The sequence below is a fragment of the Mustela lutreola genome, chromosome 8 (genome assembly GCF_030435805.1).
Source record: "Mustela lutreola isolate mMusLut2 chromosome 8, mMusLut2.pri, whole genome shotgun sequence".
Classification (NCBI taxonomy): Eukaryota; Metazoa; Chordata; class Mammalia; order Carnivora; family Mustelidae; genus Mustela; species Mustela lutreola.
Window position 1 is genome coordinate 111,822,083 of NC_081297.1, and position 13,878 is coordinate 111,835,960.

The 13,878-nt window shown below is 36.7% G+C and overlaps 1 pseudogene; it reads left to right on the forward strand.

Annotated features, from left to right (window-relative positions):
* Positions 1 to 12,494: 12,494 nt before the first annotated feature.
* LOC131839823 (glyceraldehyde-3-phosphate dehydrogenase-like) lies at positions 12,495 to 13,501 on the forward strand (annotated as a pseudogene).
* Positions 13,502 to 13,878: the final 377 nt, after the last annotated feature.

Here is a 13,878-nt window from a genome sequence, read left to right on the forward strand (position 1 = left end):
GAGCTATTTTTTTCTAGGAATTAAAGTGAAAATCAGTAATTATATTACATACAAATTTATTTAGCTCCAATTTTTCAAAAATTATGTATTTATTTTTACAATTGTGTGCTGACACTCTTATTTCTGGCACACTGGAAGTACTGGATAATCACATGCTAAATGAATAATGCATGACTAAATGGATAAAATGAAATTTAACTTTGATAACTTGAATTTTTGTCAAAAATATCCCTTACCTTATAAACTATCTTCATGGCTAATAGAAAAAAATGCAGACAAATAAAATACACATAAGAAAAAGTTCCTATTGAACTTAATACTTAAATGCAGTGCTCTCTTTTTCTTCAGATGATGCTGTAAATCAATATTGGTCTAATAACTAAGCTAACTTTAGCAAAAGTCTAAAAACTGTAATTTCACAACTGGGACTGGTAAATATATAGATATAATGTAGTTCACATGAAGAAGACTGCATTTTCCATAAAACATTACTTACAAGAATTTATATTTTTGGAAGAATTTCCTAAGGGAAAGAACTGGAGAAGAAATGTATTATGTAAATGTGAGAGGATTTAGATTCTGAAGCTGGCAGAAAGCTCCGAAATACTATGGGATAGACACATTTGGGCTTTCTTATTCTCGAATATAGCTCATCCCATTCCCCTTCCAACTTGGAGGAGAGTTTCCCTTTCTCCGGTGTTTATAGAAGAGAAAATTTTACTTCCATTCAGGTAAGTGTAGGCAAATTTCCTCTACATTTATATAATTCTTGCATTTGTTCATTTTTTCAACAACTATTTTTGATTACCTGCATCTTACAGTTTTCTTTTTTAAAAGATATAATTAGCAAATAACATATTAGTTTCAGGTATACAATGTAACAACTGAATGTTTGTATATATTATGAAATGATGACCATAATAAGTCGAGTTAATATCTATCGCTGTACAGAGTTACAAACTTTTTGTCTGTGATGAAATCTTGTAAGATCTATTCTCTTAGCAACTTTCAAATATACAACAGGATTATGAACTATAGTCACCAGGCTATATATTAAATCTTCATGATTTATTTATTTTGTAACTGGAAGTCTGTGGTTTTTTATCTCCTTTACCCATTTGCCTAACCCACTACCACCCCTGCCTCTGGAAACCACCTTTCTGTTCTCTATCCCCATGAACTCACATTTTTTGTCTATTTTCTGCAATCCACATAAATTAAATCATATGGTATTTCTCTTTCTGTCTGATTTATTTCACTTAACATAATGCCATCAAGTTCTATCCATGTTGTCACAAATGGCAAGATTTCATTCTTTTTTGTAGCTGAATAATATTCCTGTGTGTGTGTGTGTGTGTGTCATTTTCTTTATCCATTCATTCATGAACACTTAGGTTATTTCTATATCTTGGCTATTCTAACAACATTGCAATGAACATGGGGTGCAAATATCTTTCTGTGTTAACATTTTTACTTTATTTGTATAAATACCCAGAAGTATAAATGCTGGATCATATGGTAGTTCTATTTTAAATTTTTTGAGACACCTCTATACTAATTTCCATAGTGGTTGCACCAATTTGCACTCTCACCAACAGTGCACATCCTCACTGTCACTTGTTATTTCTTGTCTTTTTGATAGTCATTCTAACAGGTATGAAGTGGTATCCTATTGTGGCTGTAATTTGCATCTCCCTAATGATTAGTGAGATTGAGAATCCTTTCATATTTGGTCATCTGTATGTCATCTCTGGAAAATGTCTGTTCAGATCTTCTCATTTTAAAATCAGATTGTTTGGTGGTTTTGTTTTGTCCTGTTTGCTTTAAGTTGTATGAGTTCTTTATATATTTTGGATATTAGCCTCTTATCAGATACATGCTGTGCAAATATTTTCTTCCATTCAGTAGGTTGCCTTTTTTTTTTTTTTTTTTTGGTGGTAGATTTCCTTGTTGTGCAGAAGTTTTTAGGTTGATGCCATCCACCTGTATATTCCTATCTGTTATTTTTCATAGATTAATTGACTCTACATGCATGGCATTATTTCTGGGCTCCTTATTTTGTTCCATTTGTCTGTGTGTCTAATTTTATGCCAATATCATATTGTTTTGATTACTATAGTTCTGTGTCATAGTTTGAAATCAAGGAGCATGATGCCTCCAGCTTAGTTATTCTTTCTCAAGATTGCTTTGGTTATTTGGGTATTTTTACGGGTCCATCTTTAAATACTTATCAAATATTTTCTATGGACAGAAGATAGATCTTGCTTTAAATACATACTAAATACATACATATATGCTTTCATGAGATGTATTGTCGGGGACCGCCTCCAGCCGGGAAAGTCCCCACCATTACAAGATGGCGCTTGGCTCACTGCCAGGAAAATACGCTGCAAGTAAACAACGAACTTTCTGGTGAAGCCCGCCTAAAGGAGGACATAGTCATTGGCTGTTTCAAATTTAATCAGCATAGTAACAAGACTCTCATTGGCTCTCCCCATTGCTTGGCCCCTTATTGGTCACCCTGCTGCATATAAGCTAAGGAAGTTGACGAAATAAAGGGAATGAAGCATTAACACTGAATCAGGCTTCTTGTCGTCCTTGCGGGTCAAGGGCGATAAATGGTACCGAGACCTGGGAAATATTAAGAAAAATAGAAAAACCTTGCAAGGGAGAAGTCCGCAGGTAAGCAGGGTAAATCCATGACAAAGGTGGTGGGAAACTTGTACAAGTCCGCAATAAGAAGCGGGGCGGCCTTAGAGCCGGGATTTAGCGGCGAGTATACACGGAACAGCCATTAGGTTGGGATTCTAATTATGGGATCTGGGCTGCCAAAGTCGAGGTTAGAGGGTTCCCTAAAGGACCTTCAAAGGCCAATGGCACGCCATTAAAAACGAAAACTGCTAGGATAAAAATGGTCAAGCAGCAACTGAAAGACATTCAGCCCCTATGGATTCTTCCCCCAAGCCCTTAGTTCTTTGGAAGGATATCCTTATGGGACAATGGAAAGGCCCGGATCCTGTATTAATTTGGAGCAGAGGTTCCGTTTGTGTTTTCCCACAGGACAAAGAAGTGCCGATTTAGATTCCAGAGAGATTGGTCCGGAAGGCCCCTGAGAACGAGGATGAGGACAGAGGAAGCCGTGATCCTCCTACTGTCGTGGGGGACTCTGATATTCCTAATTCCCCTGACGGCGACACGTGAATTATGGGCTATTCTGAAGGCTTGGCCCTATCCTTTACCTTTAACTAATTCTTCCTTTCTCTTCCCCCAGTTCTTCACTAGCTGAAATACTGAGTGTTGGTTCTATTGTTCCTTTTTCTGCACTCTATGTTACCCATGTAAAATTCTCTAACCTTAGTCAGATTAGCAATTCCTCCCAACAGCTCTCCCAGTATTTGCAGGGTGCTTGGTCTGACGATTTTCAAAATTTCACATGAATCCTTCTGGCTGAGATAACTCAACTAAATAGTACGTGTGTGCAACCAGCTTCCCTCCCAAAGCCATTTCAAACATTCAGCAATATGTTCACCAAACAATGGGCTGGTACAATTGGTCTTCTTGTCCTCCTTCTTATTGGCATTCTGCTTCTATTCAGAAAAGCTCACCAATGGAGAGCACAGCAGCGAGAGCAGAGCCAAGCTATAGTACAAGCCCTTATGTCAATAGGGGCTGGGACATCTCCCCAGATATGGCTAAGCATGCTAGATCGGTAGTCAAAGACAGGTAATATCAGTAGAGAAACATACCAACCTAAGACAGGACAGAGATCATCTATATCTTGTGTCTGATGATGGGTAAGGATGTTTTCTGCTACTGACGACCTAAGACAGGCACGATCTCTGCCATAAAACAAAAAAGGGGGAGATGTCGGGGACCGCCTCTGGCCGGGAAAGTCCCCACCATTACAAGATGGTGCTTGGCTCACTGCCAGCAAAATACGCTGCAACTAAATAACGAACTTTCTGGTGAAGCCCACCTAAAGGAGGACATAGTCATTGGCTGTTTCAAATTTAATCAGCATAGTAACAAGACTCTCATTGGCTCTCCCCATTGCTTGGCCCCTTATTGGTCACCCTGATGCATATAAGCTAACGGAGTTGATGAAATAAAGGGAATGAAGCATTAACACCGAACCAGGCTTCTTGTCGTCCTTGCGGGCCGAGGGTGACAATGTATAATCTCTAACAATAAATCCCAAATTATAGTATTGGAATAAAAAATTTGGCACCTGTCAATTATAATAACACAAAACATTAGGAAGTTAAAATCAATATAAAGAGGTTAGTTTCATGTGAAGAGTTAAATGAAATGATGTATTGGAGGGTTAAACCCTCTTCCTCTATATTTTAGTATCCAGAAAGGTATGGAAATGCTAGGAAAAATATTACAAATCTAAAATAAAAACCCAACTTGGAAGATAGGTATTATGAATTCTACTAATTTACTTATTTATTCTGCAAATATTGAGTTCCTACTATGTGCCAACACACAAAGATTAATATGATATTCTCTATATAAGAAACATAATTGGAATACAATATAACAACTATTTAAAAAGCACAATATTATAAAGGACATGGAAGGGCCACTTAATATAAGAAAGCATATGTTGTAATTTAAGAAAACTTGGACGCTTTGTAATTTAAGAGAACTTGAGCACATAAGAAAAATTTCCAATGAAGACCACTGTGTAAAAATAGATATTGTACAAAAAAGGTACCATATTTGAACTAGAGATTCAAATCTGACATCTTACTATGAATTTGGATACATGTTAACTTTCCGAGACTCAATTTACTCAGACATATCACAGAATTACACCTACTGCAAAGAGTTGTTGCAAGGATTTAAAATAAAGGTCCAGGTACTGATGCATAGTAGATCTTCTATAAATGGTCACCAGTATTAGGATTACATATGGAGTCTTATAAATTCAAGTAAGAGTTGTCAAGGATATTCCAGATAAGTAAAACACACAGAAAGGCTGTAATAATATAATGACTTTGTATTAGTTCTCAAGGTAACAACTGGAAAAAGTGGTAGGAAGTGGGTTGAATAGAGAAAAGATTGGTAAACAATGACTCTAGGGGCACCGGGGTGGCTCAGTTGGTTGGGAGACTGCCTTCAGTTCAGGTCATGGTCTTGAAGTCACAGGATCGGGTCTCGCATTGGCCTCCCTGCTCAGCAGGGAGCCTGCTTCTCCCTCTGACCTTTCCCCCTCATGCTCTCTCTCTCTCTCAAATAAATAAATAAAAATAAAATCTTAAAAAAAAGAATAAATCTAGAGAGGTAAAGTGGTAGAAGTTAAGTAGTGAAGGACTATATGATAGGATACACAATCAGATTTTTTGTTCCAGAAAATTACTCTGGTGACAACTGGAGTATGAATTAGAGATGAGCAATATGGCAGTTAGATCATACACAAAACATCTGGATCAGATCTCACATCCTCCTATGTACCAGGCACAACAATAGGTGATATTAATAGACAACTGACAGGAATATAAACCCCTGGATGTGAGAAAGGAGGGACAGAAAAAGGTCAGTATGATTTCTCAGAACATTTTAAAGAACATCCAGGGATGTTCCTGGACATTTTAGGGTGAGTTCCATGTGAATGTTTACCAAATCTCCTCTCTACTGGAGAGAAATTTAATGAAGGACATCATATCATTCAGTCTCATTGTAGACACCTGAAAGTTTGTCCAATGGGTTATTAAATAGAGTGGTTATTTGAGAGTAAGGAAAAGTATTCATCAGCTCAAAATCAGTCTTTGAATAAATGCTGACTTTGCTATACCACACAAAGAACCCAAATTTCCAGAAAAAAAACACCACCTCTGTGCCCTGAACTCACTAACATACCCCAAAGGGTACAGCCAAGTAGATACCTGATATTAAGCATATAACATTGTACACATTTCATTATGGAGAGGACATGAAAGAGGTATACATTCCAGAGTTAATATATTTCTCTGTTCATCATGTTATATAAGCAAAACATTCATAGACCTTTAAAGGCCTTATCTACTCTTCTGGTACGATGATATCATCACTTTAAGGAAATTGTGTTATGGAAAAAATGAAATTCAAAATTATGATTCATAGGCCTTATCAGTTAATTGAAGATCAAGAAGTAGCTGCTATTATAAAAGGATGAAATTTCTATTAAAATTTTTCCCTACATAAGAATTCAAATCATTTTTAGGTCTGGATATTATCTTATGCCTAGAGGATGTGCTACATGGTCTTTATATATGTTGTCTTCCTCTCATAGCCAGAACTCATGTGTTAGGTTTCCTATGACGGAGTTTGACATGTAGCTGTCCCTAGGAAAGTAAATGACCCATTTATTTGTTTTATGTAACTGAAACAATATTTCTACAAATTAAAAACTGATACTGTTACTTGGCCATTGAGGTTTTGGATGTCAATCAGTGAGCAATCCTAAACTGAAGCTTACAAAGTTTCCATGGGCAATGGCTCTGTTTTAAGGAAAACTGGGTTCCAGTTTCCCACTACAGGAATTTCAGCCCTGTTTATGCTTCTCTACCTATTCTCTCTTTCATACTTACTACCTTTTAACATTATATAAAATTTTCTTATTTATATTTAATGTTATATATTATACATTACTTCATTCTTGAGTGTTAGTGACTCAAGGACAGAGAGATTTGTTTTGTCCACCAAAGTATCTCACTGTATAGAACAGTGCCTGAAATACATGAGTTATTAAAAATGTATATTGAGTGAATTGAAGCATGAATGGAACCAGAGACCCCTAATGTCACCTGTTCAGTGATAAAAGGTAATGGAAGACTGCTATAATCCATAACAAATAGGATCAGATCTCACAAGAATATTCTGTATCATCCTTACAAGTTGAAACAAAACATAGTCAAGGTTCTGGCTAACAGCAAAAGTAATAATGAGTTGGTAATAAAGTTAAAAAGTCATAAATACCAACTTTTACCCTAGGAGAGAAATGGACTAGACCTGCACAAAGTAAGGATATTTTCTGGGCTTGCATTTTTTTCTCCTTTTCTCCCTTTCTTCCACTAGCATTTGTAGATCATTTTTACTGATATGGACTAATAATAGACTTAAGGAAATAAAAGGTGTCACCTAGAAGTCTTGGATTTGGACACCTAGACTCTTGGGGCTGTCTAGGTAACTGATGAGATTTGGGATTGCTTGCTTGTCTGGAGAGAATTGGGTATCTTTGCAATTTTAAGGTTGGTTAGGTTATGGTGAAGTGTTACTTTTAGAGATGTAGTTTAGGTAGAAGGATATATGAGGAAATAAAGTAGCCAAAGTAGTAATTTTGTTGACATTTCATGGTTTGAGCAACCACCAACATTGAACCCTCTTTCTACTGGTAAAAGAGGAAACATGTATTTGGTCCATTTCTCCCTGTGGAGACAGAGAAATGACACCTCCCAGCAGTAATGGTATATGAAAATACCTGAAGCTCAGCCTTGGATGTTGTGTCTGAAATGAGTGACGTAAAGAAATAAGATGGCTGATATTTATTAAATTTAGCTCTGACTGACTGTGACCATACCCAGGAATACCCAATTTCTTTTATTTAGTTAGGACACATATATTGGTCTTATTATGTGCCAAGTCCAGCTCTAAGTGTTTTGCAAATATTTACTCATTCAGGAACTTTCAGTAGTCATTTTTGCTCTTTGCCAAATATTCTGGGCTCAGTAAGATTGCACCCCCTGATGTCCCTCTGGTATAACCATGTGGCCAGTTTTGGCTTTTGAGAAATGATACTTAGGCCTACCAACTAGTTGCCAATATGATACCCTCCAGCCCTCTCTTAATGGCCATTTACAATGCTCCAGAGAATATCTCTTCCTTCAGGCTGGATACAAGAGTCCAAAACATGACAAAAACATGGAGGTATCACCTAGCCAACTCATAAATGAACATGTTCCGTGAACATAATATGAATCTTTGTTTTTAAGTTAGTGAGGTTTGGAGGAGTTATTTGTTATCAGAGCATAGCTTTCCCTATCCTAACACCAACCCTTATGACTACATAATGTTACTCCTATTTACAGAGACAACTGAGCCATGGAAAGGTTAAGTAACTTAAACAAGCTCATTCAGTATGAAACAACAGTCAGAATTCAAACTCAGGCTGACTTCAGAGTCTGTACTCCAACTGAAAGGCTATGCTGCCTTTATAGACAGTCATTTATAAAGGATAGTTTCTGTTCTTTCTGATTTTTGGAATTCCAAATTTTGTTACTATAGGTCTTCCAAGATTATCCATTAGCTACCCATTACTAGTGCAGGCCCTCCAATAAATTTAACTTTTTTTTTTTTAATAGCCAGAGTCATATCCATGCTTAGAAGCCTGAACCCTGAAAAAATATGTGTGTGTGTTTCTCTTAAAAGCAACAGGGATTTATTGAAGGAGTTTAAGCAAAGGAATAAGGAATTACATGATCTAATTGTATTTAAAATAAGCTAAATGATGTTTATATATGTCACAATTAAAAGTATATTAAAACAAATTGACTAAAAATAAGTTGATAGGATATCTCAAAGTTTCAAAAAAAAATGAGTCCTAAATCTCAGAGAATTTTAAATAATTTAAAAACATAATATAGTAAGAGAATTATAATTGAAATGCTAACTTCAAATGAATCCCAACTGAGACACAGTATATACTCTTTCCAATCCTTAGAAATGGTTTCTATGAACCTTAGAAATGGTTTCTATGACTAAGGAAATATATTCTGAAAGTCCCACAAAACAACTTTTCTATTCACTATTGATTTTAAAGTGTTTTCAAAACTTCTGGTTAAACATTTGAAACTCTATTTTAAAGGTAACAAAAGAAGATCAGAAAAACTAAGACTGGATTTAACATTCAATAAAACTACCAATTGCTTTTCAGTTTGGTAGCTGAAAAAATATTTAGAGAATAATTGAAAGTTTTTATACCTATCATTGAAAAGTGGTATTTATTTCCAGAGTGTCTAAGGTAAAAATATGTAATCAGACAGAGGTCTAAGAAAATTTTTGTTTACAGTGGCTCATAATACCTATCTCCTGGAAAGGAGACAATATGTGTTGCTCACTTGTCTTCCATTGGTTCCATAATTGCCAGACTCTTTAAGTCAGATTTTAAAAATCTGAAAATAATAAAAGCAAAATCACAATTTTACCCATTACACTTGAATACTGCAGAGAAAGTTCTCTATTAATTTTCTATAGTATGCCCTTCCTAGAGAATATAAATCTAGATATTACCACACAAAAGCAACAATAATTTTAATTTCTATGGTTCCTAAGATCACTAAGACTAATACAATACAAAATAAAATACAAAGGACACAAATTTCATTTAGGCCATATAAAGAGAGAAGCTATGTTTATAAAACTTTTTTCCCAAGAGTTCAATATATCTGTGTGTGCATGTTTATTTTAATTTGCTATTATAGGTCTTTTAAAAATAATTATTCTAATTGCAATCACTTCTTTCTATGTGAATAAGGAATATTAGTAAATCTAAGGCCATTATTCCTACATAAGGTTTGCCTGAGGTCAATGCATTCTTTTCATAAAAGTACATTTGCGTATTTGCATTTAGGAAAAATAAATTAACATATACAAATCCTATGAATTTTTTTTTTTTTTGGTAGTTCTTGCTGCATGACCCTATTATCTTAATCTATTTAGGGTGAGGTTTGTCCATTTATTTAAGTCTAATAAGATTGCTAAGCAAGGACCTTTGCTTACCAAGTAGGGTTGGGAATAAAAACCAGGGAGGCAGTGAATAAATTTTTGTCATTAACGTTGCCTAGTCACGGTCTAAATTTTTATCATAAGCTTTCTCCAGTGATAGAGAAGAATGGTCAAAAATTTGCCTGCTGAGGTAAAACTTTAGATTAAAGAGGACCTTGGTTTTGCCCTAGCATGAGCAGGCCTGGCAGTTTATATGCCCAGGACCACTGAGAACTTGAAAGCATCAACTGTTAGAAAGGGGACTGAAAGCAGTCATGAGACAGTGTGGTCTGGATATTACTGTTAGTAGAATATTTTTTTTAAAGATTTATTTATTTGACAGAGAGAGAGATTACAAGTAGGCAGAGGCAGAGAGAGAGAGAGGAGGAAGCAGGCTGAGCAGAGAGCTCAATGTGGGACTCGATCCCAGAACCCTGAGATCATGACCTAAGCCAAAGGCAGAGGCTTTAACCCACTGAGCCACCCAGGCGCCCACTGTTAGTAGAAAATTAATGGGCATGGCCTGATTTAGAGAGCAGAGTCCCCTTAAGTCTGGAGATCCTAAAACAATGAACTGACGGTATCTATTTAGAATCTGGTACAAAACACCTAAAATAGGAACTAAAATGATTTCACTGTTTGTGTACTGTATTTCTCTAAGTGAATATGAAAAAAACTGAACTTTGATGTTTGTGCTGGAAATTTTACCATTATTAATCTCATCTGTCTAAATACTTACTATGCGATTACTACATGGGCAAGAATGTAATAGTGAAAGGAATAAGCATTAATTCCAAATTAAGGTTATCACTGAAGTCTGTGAATTGTACATTTTCTTAGTCCCTTAAATGAAGAAAGAATAGTCCTTATAATTATGTTATTTATTTACCTGAAAGGAACAGGAAGAGCTAAACATATGGTTTAGAATCACAATTAGATGGTTCCTTGCAGTGAGCCCAGTAATCCATGATAATTTGATACAAACTGACATTTGGCTAAAACTGTGACAAGGATAAAAGCCAATTCTCTTTGGGAAATAAGTGAATAATCTCCTATAATCCGGAAACTGGGAAAAAGACAGGAAGTACAAGCTAAAATTTAGATTTGTAGCTGAATATAAACTCATAAGTGGTATAGCCCTTTTCTTCCTCCAGATCTTCAACAAGACTATAATTCACAGTAGCCCTTTAGATCCCTTTCTTTTTGCCTTACACACTTGTTTATTTTTCTTAAAAATGTCCCCAGTGACTGCAGACATTTTTCTTAACAGGTGATTTTTCAATGAAATGTCATTTTGGCTTTGTGAGTATCCTTAGTGGCATGTACCAAATGACTCATTTCATTTGTGACCAGAGCCAAATTCAAATTTAATTTTCCAGAGGGGACAAGTTAATGTATAACCTATTGTGCCACCTGGCATCCTAAATTAAATTTCCTGAACTGTTCTTACTGAGAACAGAATCAGGTAGAGGTTTTGTAAAGGCATTTTTAACTGTCAGCTGTGCCTTCAATCACTTTTATAGTTATATAATTAATCCATTTGTTACAATTAGTAAATAATAAATACCCAGGATTCTTAATTTTGAAAATGACAACTGGATCATTTAGTTCTATGGAATTGCAATGGCATACACTCTAAACATTAGAGAAATATGAAAATTTCTCACCTGAACTGTCATTATAAATCATATACTAGAAATTGTGCCTCCTGTATGCTATCATAGAGTGAAATGTTCATTAGAGTCAAACCAAAACCAGTTTAATTCCAAAGCTCATATTCTTTCTACCACATAATGATAGAGTTATAGGTCTTTTGTTGCATTTTATGAAAAGAGTGAACATTGTGAAGTTAAATATAGAAAAAAGAGTTTTCAGACTACTTCAAAATGGTGTTTTTTTTTTTTTAAAGATTTTATTTATTTATTTGACAGAGAGAGATCACAAGCAGGCAGAGAGGCAGACAGAGAGAGAGGAGGAAGCAGGCTCCCTGCAGAGCAGAGAGCCCGATGCGGGACTCGATCCCAGGACCCCAAGATCATGACCTGAGCCGAAGGCAGTGGCCCAACCCACTGAGCCACCCAGGCGCCCCTCAAAATGGTGTTTTGATACCAAGCCCTAATAACTTATATATTAAAAAAACAAAACAAAACCTGAGGCTGTGTATATCTAGAGTTCTAAGTTATTATTAAGGTCACTTGCTGTACTGAGTAGCCTGTCATGTTACTAAAACACTATAATTATCACACAGTATGTGTCCTATAACTCATCAATTTACATTCTAGCAGCAATTTGCTCATTCATATCCAAATATTCAAAATTGCCCTATATGTTTGGCTAAACCCAAATGAGCCATTTTAAATAGTAAACAAAATATTTTACACTGCTTTGTTTTTTAAAAAATAAATAAGATACAAATTCTAGAATGAAATGATGTTTTCCTTATTCTTATTTCAGAAAGAGTTACTCCCTTTCTTATTCTTAAGCAGAAGTTAAGGCTACAGATCCTGAATCAAATCAAATCTCAGGTCCACCAGCTTCTAACTGGGCAACTTTGGGAAGCAGTATGACCTCTCTGGGTTCTATCTAGACACCGGAGATGACAATGATGATAATAACAAGAAGTATAACACTGACCTCATTTTGTAATTATGAGAATTAAACAATTTTACTTATGTAAAGAACTTCAGGCTCTCTGCTCCTCCCCATTTGGGAGACAGCTGCATTCTCTCGTGCAGTGCCAGAGACACATGGTGAAGGTCAGAGTAAATGAATTTGGCCATCTTGGGCACCGTCACCAGGGCTGCTTTTATCTCTGGCAAAGTGGATATTGTGGTCATTAACGACCCCTTCATTAACCTCAACTACATGGTCTACATGTTCCAGTATGATTCCACCACATTTAAAGTTGACAGCACAAACAGCACAGTTTAGACTAAGAATGGGAAATCTGTCATCAAGAGAAAGCCACCTCCATCTTCTGGGAGCAAGAACCCCACCAATATCAAATGGAGTGAGGCCGATGTTGAGTATGTTGTAGAGTCCACTGGAATCTTACACCATTGAGAAGGTGGGGGCTCACTTGAAGGGTGGGGCCAAAGAGGGTCATCATCTCTGCCCTTTCTGCTGATGCCATATTAGGGATAGGCATGAACCACGAGAAGTATGACAACTCCCTAAAGGTTGTCAGCAATGCCTTGTGCACCAACTTCTTGGCCTCTCTGGCCAAGGTCATACATGACAACTTCAGCATTGTGGGGGGACTCATGACCACAGTCCAGGACATCACTACCACCCAGAAGACCATAGACAGCCCCTCTGTGAAGCTGTGGAGTGGTGGCCAAGAGGCTTCCCAGGACATTATCCCTGTTTTTATTGGCACTGCCAAGGCTATAGGCAAGGTCATCCCTGAGCTGAATGAGAAGTTCATTGGCGTGGTCTTCCAAGTCCCCACCTTCAATATGTCAGGTGTGGATCTGACCTGCTGCCTGGAGAAAGCTGCAAAATATGATGACATCAAGAAGGTAGTGAAGCAGGCATCAGAGGTCACCCTCAAAGGTATCCTGGGCTACACTGAGGACCAGTTTGTCTCCTATGACTTGCACAGTGACATCCATTCTCCACCTTCAATGCTGGGGCTGGCATTGCTCTCAATGACCAATTTGTCAAGCTCATTTCCTGGTATGACAATGAATTTGGCTACAGTAACCAGGTGGTAGACCTTACGGTCTATATGGCCTCAATAAACTTACTCTAAAGCTTACTCCAAGGAGTAAGAGGCCCATGGACCACCAGCTCCAGGAAGAGCAGGAGGAAGAGAGAGGCTCTCAGTTGCCACGAGTCCTTGCCCCAACTCATCCCCTAACACACTGAGAATCTCATGACTTCTGCACATGTTTCCATCCCAGACCACTTGAAGAAGGAGAGAGGCTTGGGGAGCCCCAGCTGTGTCATCAATAATGTATACTATACCCCTAAAAAAACCAAAACTTAAACATAATGAATGTTCAAAAAACACATGTACATTAGTTATTAAAGTCTTCATGCTTATAGTGCCTTATCATGATCACTATCTGTAATACTCAATTCCCACTCACTACTGTATTTTTTCTCCTTTTCTTCCTTTTTGCCTCA